Raw genomic sequence first — 9,298 nt, 5'->3', positions numbered from 1 at the left:
AACCGGGCCAAAATCGCCATTTAGAACACATTTCCTTTTCACCATTTTGCGGGTCTTAAACCACGCACAACTCCACCTAACGAAATAGCGAAAACCATAGATCTTCCTTAGAGATGTTCACCACTTACTGGGCCCGACAACATTAGGAGGAAAATATATAAGGCATAAAATTTTATGATTTAATTCAAAAGACCGCCTAGGCAAATGACAAGGGGGGGACACTTCCGACGAACCTGGGACCCATTACTTAAGTGGACAGAGTAACAAAGAAATAGAACCAGAGGGTTTTTTATAAAACATTGAACGATTTGAAACTAAAAACCCTAAACCCTTAGGACCTAACACAAAGCTGAAGCAATTGATAGCATGTTTAATTCAAAAATTTGAAAATCATAGCCAATTATGGAAAAGGAAAACCCATTTTTTAAACAGTGATAACAGATGTCCCAAGTAATAGTGTCCCCAGATAAATCATTCTTGTACTCCTCTTGCCTCCATCATGTGGAAGTCATCCCTCTCAGAAGGTGAATGGTGATCTGTGCCTTCAAATTGCTCTCATAGGGATGCAATCCGAAGCACCTGTCTAAATCAAAAGCCATGCCTCAGCCTCTACCCCATCAGTAGATCTTGCAAAGGATGGTGGATGAAGGCATAGAATCTCTCTAATCTAATCGTTGGGATCATAGGTTGCTCTCTGAAAAATAAATGGTGCCACTACTGGGGTGCCTCAGGTAGATGGACTGACTCAAGCTCATGCTCAGCCTAGACCTCTATATAGTTAGGAGGTGGACTCCTACTCCGCTCTCTAGCTACGGATCTATGACTCCCAGAACTCTGGTGTTTTGCCTATCGATCTACTGCTGAGAGTCTATCCTGAACTATGCCTATTAGGTTCTGGAGTACAACCAAAATGTCTCTATTGGGGTCAATCGGTTGCTCGAGAGGAGCTTCCCGATCCCCTTCTGGATCCGGCTCATCCCGCACAACATCCTCGCATGCCATGCGAGCACGTCTAGGACCCCTACCGCGCTTACGAGCTTGTCGTGTAACTCGCGGCATCCTTAATGATCAATAAAATAAAATAAAGTAAATAAATAAAATTAATAACAATTCATTAAAACAAAATAATTATTAAAAGTGAAACGTAATGGAGAAAGGTTCCTAGTGTTGGAAACCTTGCTCTGATACCAAAATGTCATGCCCAAACTTTTGGGCAAAAATGAAACAACAATTTTTTTTAAAACAACATAAATTCATTAAATAATCTGCATTAAAATGGAATTAAATAAGTTTTGTCTTAACTAAGGGTTAACTCTGGGTTAAATAGAATCATTTACTAAAGTTGATTTAATCAACTAAATCAATATGGCGACAATAATTAGAGAAGACTAATTTATTCCCTAAAAAGGGTCATCTCAACTTAATTAATTAATTTAATTAAACTAATTAATTTTCTGTAATTAAAATCAAGAGATATTAATTATCTCAATAGCATTTAAAAATACTCAAGGCTAAATAAAAATAATGATAATTTTAACTCATATTAAAATTAATTAATTCAACAACCACGAAAACGCCTTTAATTAAATTAATAAAGTTAACCTAATTCAAATATAATATTAGATTAATTCATTCATTCTATATTACATTCAAATTTAAATCCCCTAAGACACTTAAATTTCAACTATTAATTAATCGGCCAAAAATGACCTCATACGCTAGAATTCGCATAAAACAATTAATAAATTTTATTAATACAATCCCCCAAATTAAATTTTACCTAACATCCATATTTAATTAAATATTAAAAATAACAAGATAAAATTTCTCTTTAATAACCCTAGTTAATAAAATTAAATCAATTATGCGATTAATATAGCTATATAAAAGTTAATCCCCAAATTATAATTATGCCTTGATAATAAAGACTATATTAAAATTAATCAATTTTCACCTTAGTCAAAATAAGGAGTTAAAATTAATCCCACATATGGCTAAGTTAAATGGGGGGAAATTCTTTTTTTTTTTTAATTTAAAAACGAATTTCCCCTTATTTCATTTTAATATTATTTTAATCTCAAACCCTAATTAGGGTTGAGTAATCCCTTTTATTTTATTTTAAAAACTAACCTATTCATTTTATATTTTCTAAATGCTAACCCTAACCTGAATATGGGCTAGGGTTGCATACCTTATTCTCCTTCTTTTATTTTAAATGCTAACCCTAACCCGAAATTGGGTTAGGGTTGCATATTTTATCATATCATATTCTTTCTTTTTGTTTTAGGTTTTGGTGTGTGTGTACAGGTTCGAAGGAGGTGGTAGCGGAGGAAGGGCAATAAGCAAGGGAGATCGCAGTGCAAACGGGGCGGCGGCTGTGGTGGCCACCCACAATGGTGGTCGAGGCCCCCACTGGGGGTCACCACCTACAGTGGTGCCGCGGCATCCCTATGGGTCTCGGCCCGTAGTGGCGGTCGAGGCCACCCCTACGGGTCGCGGCCTGTAGTGGCACTGCGAGTGCCCCTATGGGTCTCGGCCCACAGAGGGGGGCCCGAGCCACCAACGGAGGGGGAAACCAGGAGCTAGATGGGAAACACACATACAAACACATACATGCAGAAACTCAAAACAACAAAAAAATTCCCAACCCAAGGTTTAAACAATGTCACTTATGTGACTTTTTAAGTGGGGTGAAGGTGGACTAAGTACCTTGAGGAGAATTATGCAAATACTGAACATAATGCCATAACAAGGCTGCAAATATAACACATCCACAAGTTCCAAACTCATCCCTAATTCCTTATGACCCCCAAGGCATACAAGCCAACAACTCCCCTTATGACCCCCATCGCATAAACATAATACTATGCAGCAAGGGTCACAGAAATCCCTTGAGAATCACTCTCTTCCAAAGAGAGCCTCTCACTCTGTTGGCGGCACATATAAAATTTCCATTTTATATGTCGCCTTATTGAGTCATGTCCCCATCTGATCCCTTGGTCGAGTCACGTGCTTTGAATTCCCCATGTAATCTAGTCTTTGCTATTTTCTTTAAGTTTCACTGTGTTGAACTTGAACCTTGAAGTTGCACCTTTTTGGTTTAAGGTTCAAAGTTCAATGTGTTGGTATTTTGGTATGTTTTTGTCATTGATGTCAACACCTACTAAACACTTATCAACTCTGGCACTTTGGAGAATCAACAACATTCATCGGCAAGCAAGTGACTCATGCACAGTCACCAGTATCTGGTACACCGGCAAAATATAATGATCACTAGCACTTGGAATGATATGGAAAACACTTGGTAATGTCGAAGACATCATTTGGACATCTTGTCGTGGAGTTTTGTTTATTGGTATATTCATATTTGCATATTTGTTGTTACCAGCAAATAGGTCCAGGGTTACATCGGTAGGTTTATCTTTTTCAGATCAACATGGCATGCTATCGAGATGATTAATTATTGTTGTAAATGCATTAAGCCGACATGTTCAATCGGTTATTGCATCAGATATTGTATTGTTTGTAAAATGTTTTTATTATAATATCTTGTAGAGCCAACCTACTAAAATTGGTCTTAGGTTATGGTATAAATGTAAGATCTTATTTGTAAGATCAAATGTGAAATGCGAAAAAGGATTGTGTGAAGGTATATGCGAGAATAAGCAGAGCTATACACGCAGACATCATTTGAAGATTGAAGGAGGGTTTTTGTGAAAACAATCAGAACTACACTGGTACTGAATCCAGCATATGAAAATGCTATTTTGTGCAGTACATTCTTATTGGATTTAACCATCCAGCTATAGTCAGTGTGACTCCCTTTTTTGTGATTGAGTAGTGAGCTCTAGGCAGTTGTCCTTTCTGCATGTGTAGACCCCATTTATGTACACTTACTATCTACAGTAGTATCATCTGATTGTGGATAAGGTTTCCCACCATGGTTTTTCCCCTTACAGGGTTTCCACATACAAATATTGGTGTTATGTGTTGTGGATGAATTTGTGTTTATGTTTCATGCACTAATCTTTACCGGTATAGCAATTAACTATTAAAACTGTCTACTAGCATATTTAACTGGTTTACCGGTATTAAGCATTAAGTTGGTTAAGTTGTTTTTGGTTTGAATTTATTTGACAACTGATTCACCCTCCCCCTATCTCAACTATCTCCGGGACCTAACAATTGGTATCAGAGCTTAGTCCTTTTTTTCAGAAGTTTAACAACTAGAGGAGATCCAATGTCTACTAATTATTTCAGGAAGGACAGTCCTAAACTTGATGGAACCAACTATGACATATGGAAGATCATAATGGAGACACATCTAAATTGCATTGGAAAAGACATCTGGGATGTTACAAAGAATGGTTATACTATTGTTGTACAAGGTCAGCCTAGTCTAGCTAACTTGACTAAAGATGAGGAAAATGATTGCAAAGCACGAGAAGCACTTTTAAGCGCATTATCCGATCAACAAATCATGGGACTATCAGATAGGTCTACTATTAAAGCTATTTGGGATCATTTGGAAACATTGAATGAAGGAGATTCCACAGTCAAAATTGCAAAACTTGAAAGCTTCCGAGTCAAGTATGAACATCTGAAAATGGAAGAAGATGAAAGGATTTCTGCTTTTATGGAAAGAGTAAATAAGATTGTTTTGGGTATTAAATGTTATGGAGGAACCTTAACTGAGGATGAAATTGTTTCAAAAGTTTTAAGACGATTTCCACTGGTATATAAAATGAAAGTCACTGCTATAATGAGTTAAGAACAATGCCTAATACATTAGTTACTAGGGATACATTGATTGGGAAAATTTCAGCTTTTGAAATTGAAGAATTTGGTCTTGTTGCTACTATAAAGACAGATTTGGCCTTTAAAGCATCAACATCATCTGCTCCACCATTTGACAAATCTGATTGGAAAGCCTTTTATGCAAGAGAACTTGAAGAAAGTAGGAAAGAAAATGAAGAACTTGAAGCACTATTTGCAAGGAAAATGCCTAAAGGTCCAGTTGGAAGTAAGTATGAAGGTAAAGCACCCTTTAAATGTTTTAACTGTAATAAGATTGCTCATATGGCTTCAAGATGCCCTGATAGACATGCTAGACTAAGAGAAGAAGCTAGAAGAACATACAAACATAACCCTGAATATCAGAGATACAGATTTAAGAAGAATAAAGACAAATCTTGTTACATTGTTGATGAAGGTGTGACTGATTATTCTAATGAGGATCCAACAGACAATGGATGGGTTTTTGTTGCTATAACAGAAGATCAACTGGCACCTACTACTCAACCGGTAGTACAGGCCCTGACACCTAAAGTTGAAGTAAAAGATGAATGGATCATCGATTCAGGATGCTCACATCATATGATAGGAGACAAAGGTAAATTCTTGAACTTTCAAGAATACAATGGAGGCTTAGTGAGATTTGGAGATGACAAAGCTTGCTCAATCAAAGGTAAGGGTACAATATCTCTTGATGGTAAGCATAACACTAACAATGTTTACTATGTTGAAGGATTAAAACATAATCTTTTGAGTGTTGGTCAATTAGTTGAGAAAGGATTTCAGTTACAATTCAAAAATGGAAAATGCAAAATCATGAATAGAACTAATTTGGAAATTGCAACTAGTAATCAAACTAGATGTAATATCTTTCATTTGAATAACAATGAAAAGACATGCTTAATTGCAGATATAGATGAAAGTTGGTTATGGCATAAAAGACTCTGTCATATAAACTTTGATTGCATGGTGAAGATCAGTACTACTAAGCCAGTTAGAGATTTACCTAAAATTGTCAAACCTCAGAATACAGTATGTAAGGAATGTCAATTTGGAAAACAAGTTAGAGCTAGTTTCAAAAGTATTCTAGAAAAATCCAATAATGCTCTTGATTTGATTCACACTGATTTATGTGGTCCAGCTAGAACTAAAAGCTTACAAGGTGATAGATATTTCATGCTAATCATTGATAACTATTCTAGAATGTGTTGGGTTACTTTTCTTGGAGAAAAATCAGAAGCACTTGGAAAGTTCAAATTGTTCAAAGCAATGGTAGAAAATGAAACCGGTAATAAAATCAAATGTCTAAGATCAGATCAAGGAGGAGAATTTACATCTAAGGAATTTAATACATTTTGTGATGTGAATGGAATCAAAAGATAGGTATCAGCACCTCGGACACCATAGCAAAATGGAGTTGTTGAAAGGAAAAATAGAACTATCTTGGATGCAGCAAGAAGTATGTTATCAAAAGCAAACCTACCTCATGTATATTGGAGAAAAGCAGTCAGTACAGCGGTCTATACATTTAACAAAGTTCACATCAAAGGTGAAACCGGTAAGACCCCTCATGAACTATGGTTTGGTAATACTCCTACTCTTAAGTATTTCAGAATTTTTGGAAGTAAATGCTATATCAGAAGAGATGAGTATATTGGCAAATTTGATCCTAGAAGTGATGAAGGAATATTTCTTGGTTATTCATCTAAGAGAAAGACATATAGATGTTTTAACAAAAGATTGCAGAAAATTGTTGAAAGTACAAATGTAAAGATTGATGAACAATTCAGAGGAACTTCAAGGTATATAGACTCTGGACTGGCAACAGAAATTTTGACAAATGAACCTACTCTGAATCCACCAGTACAGAATGAAGATCTAGTTACCCTGGCATCATCTGAGGATTCCACAGTAATTGAGGAACAACAGCAAACCAAGACACCCCAGTATGTAAAACTGAATCATTCTGAAGATCAGATAATTGGAAACAAGTTTAAAGGAGTTGTGACAAGAGGAAGATTGGCACATGAAGAGGTATGTCTTATTTCTCAAATTGAACCATCATCTGTTAATGAGGCATGTGAAGATAAATTTTGGATTAAAGCTATGGAAGAAGAATTAGAACAAATTGAGAAAAATAACACTCAAACATTAGTTCCCTGGCCTAAAGATAAAATTGTAATTGGAACCAAATGGGTATTTAGAAATAAACTTAATGAAGATGGTAAGGTTGTCATAAATAAAGCAAGACTAGTGTGTAAGGGATATTCTCAGAAGGAAGGAGTTGATTACAATGAAACCTTTGCACCGGTAGCTAGAATTGAGGTAGTCAGATTATTTTTGGCTTTTGTAGCACACAAGAACTACAAAGTTTATCAAATGGATAAAAAATCTTCATTTTTGAATGGAGATCTTGAAGAAGAAGTATACATTGAACAACCTAATGGATTTTCTTTGATAGATGACAATGATATGGTTTGTAGGTTAAGAAAAGCTCTGTATGGATTAAAACAAGCTCCAAGAGCTTGGTATGCAAGATTAGATAAGTATCTTGTAAAGATTGGTTTTACTAAAGGAAATGCAGACAACAATTTATATTACAAAATAACTAATGATGACATCTTGATTATAGAAGTATTTGTTGATGATATAATCTTTGGAGGAGAAGATGGATTATGTAAATAATTTACTATTAAAATGCAGCAAGAATTTGAAATGTCTATGATTGGAGAAATAAAATTATTTTTAGGATTGCAGATTTTACAGACTGATAAAGGTATATTCTTGAGTCATTCCAAATACTTAAAAGAGTTACTAAAGAAATTTGGGATGGAGAACTCTAAACCGGTAAGCACACCTATGACAACAAATGACAAATTATCACAAAGGGATGAATCTACCCATGTTAATCCAACTAGATACAAATCTATGATAGGAGGTTTACTATATTTGACACAAACCAGACCTGACATTAGGAATGCAGTATGTATTGTTTCAAGATTTCAAAGTAATCCTAGAGAAAATCATGAATCAGCAGTAAAAAGGATTTTCCGGTACTTACAAGGCATTATAAATCTTGTATTATGGTATCCTAGAGATGAAAACTTTGAATTATGTGCATACACAGATGCAAATTGGGCAGGAGATGTGGATGATAGAAAAAGGACCACTAACGGAGCATTCTTTCTTGGAAATAGATTAGTCTCTTGGTTGAGTAAGAAACAAAGTTGTACATCTTTATCAATAGCATAATCAGAATATGTTGCAGCAGCAACTAACTGTACACAAGTACTATGGCTTAAGCAAATGTTGAAAGACATAAAGATAAAATGCAAGGAACCTATTACTATCTATTGTGATAACACTGCAGCAATTGATATATCAAAGAATCTGGTATTACATTCTAAAACCAAACATGTTTCTATCAAACTGAATTTTCTAAGGGAAAATGTTGAAGCAAAGGAGATAAAACTAGTTTATGTGAATACTAAAGAACACATTGTAGATATTTTCACTAAACCTTTGTCTAAGGAGACTTTTGAATATCTCAGAGATCAGCTTGGAGTTATACCACCACCGGTAGAGACTTAGACAGTTGATGATTGACATCAACCGACAGAATTAACAGAGAAATTTTTTATTTCAGTCTTTAATGAGAAGCTACTTCTCAGGGGGAGTAGTTGGTATATTGAATTTATTGGTATTTTGTATATGAACTTGGTTTTATTGTAACTTTGGCATTTGATGTCAAAGGGGGAGAGATTGGTATGGAAAAACTTTGAAAAAAACAAGGAAAACACATGTTGCTCCTGTTATCACTGATTAAAAATGGGCTTTTCTTTTCCCATGATTGCCTATGGTTTGTTAAAATTTTGAATAGGGTGCAGTTTCAAATGCTTCAGCTTTGTTTTAGACCTCAAGGGTTTAAGGGTTTTTGATTTTAGATCCTCTTGTGTTTGTTTTAAACCCTCTAGTTTCTAATCTTTCGTTACTTTATTCACTTAAGTAATGGGTCATGGGGTCGTAGGAAGTGTCCCCCCCTTGTTGTTTACCTAGGCGGTTATGTTAATTTATCAAAAAATTTATGTCTTATATGTTTTTCTCTTAAAGTTGTCAGGCCCAGTAACTAGTGTGCATCTTGCGGATGGATCTACGGCTTTCGCTATTTCGCTACGCGAAGTTGCGTGTAGTTTAAAACCAGCGAAGTTGTGAAAATGACATGGCATGCCACGTAGACAGTCCAACTGGTTGATGATAGCGAGTAAAATGGCGGCACACGGCACAAGTCAAAACAGTTAGCGGGTCAGGATTAAAGGCTAAAAGGCAGGCCCCAGAGGTGAGTCAGGTCGTAGTTAGGAGATGACCGGGCAGGTACAACTGTCAATAATTTACTGGAGCCCAGTGGCTTTCTCTCATCAAATAAAAAGATGACTGGGCACCAAGTGTTCATGGTGAGTCAACGGGCCCACCCCTCCCAAAGGCCTTTTCAGATGGTTAAAGGCCG

The sequence above is a fragment of the Cryptomeria japonica genome, chromosome 4, assembly GCF_030272615.1.
Source record: "Cryptomeria japonica chromosome 4, Sugi_1.0, whole genome shotgun sequence".
NCBI classification, from domain to species: Eukaryota; Viridiplantae; Streptophyta; class Pinopsida; order Cupressales; family Cupressaceae; genus Cryptomeria; species Cryptomeria japonica.
This window is presented reverse-complemented; position numbering follows the sequence as displayed.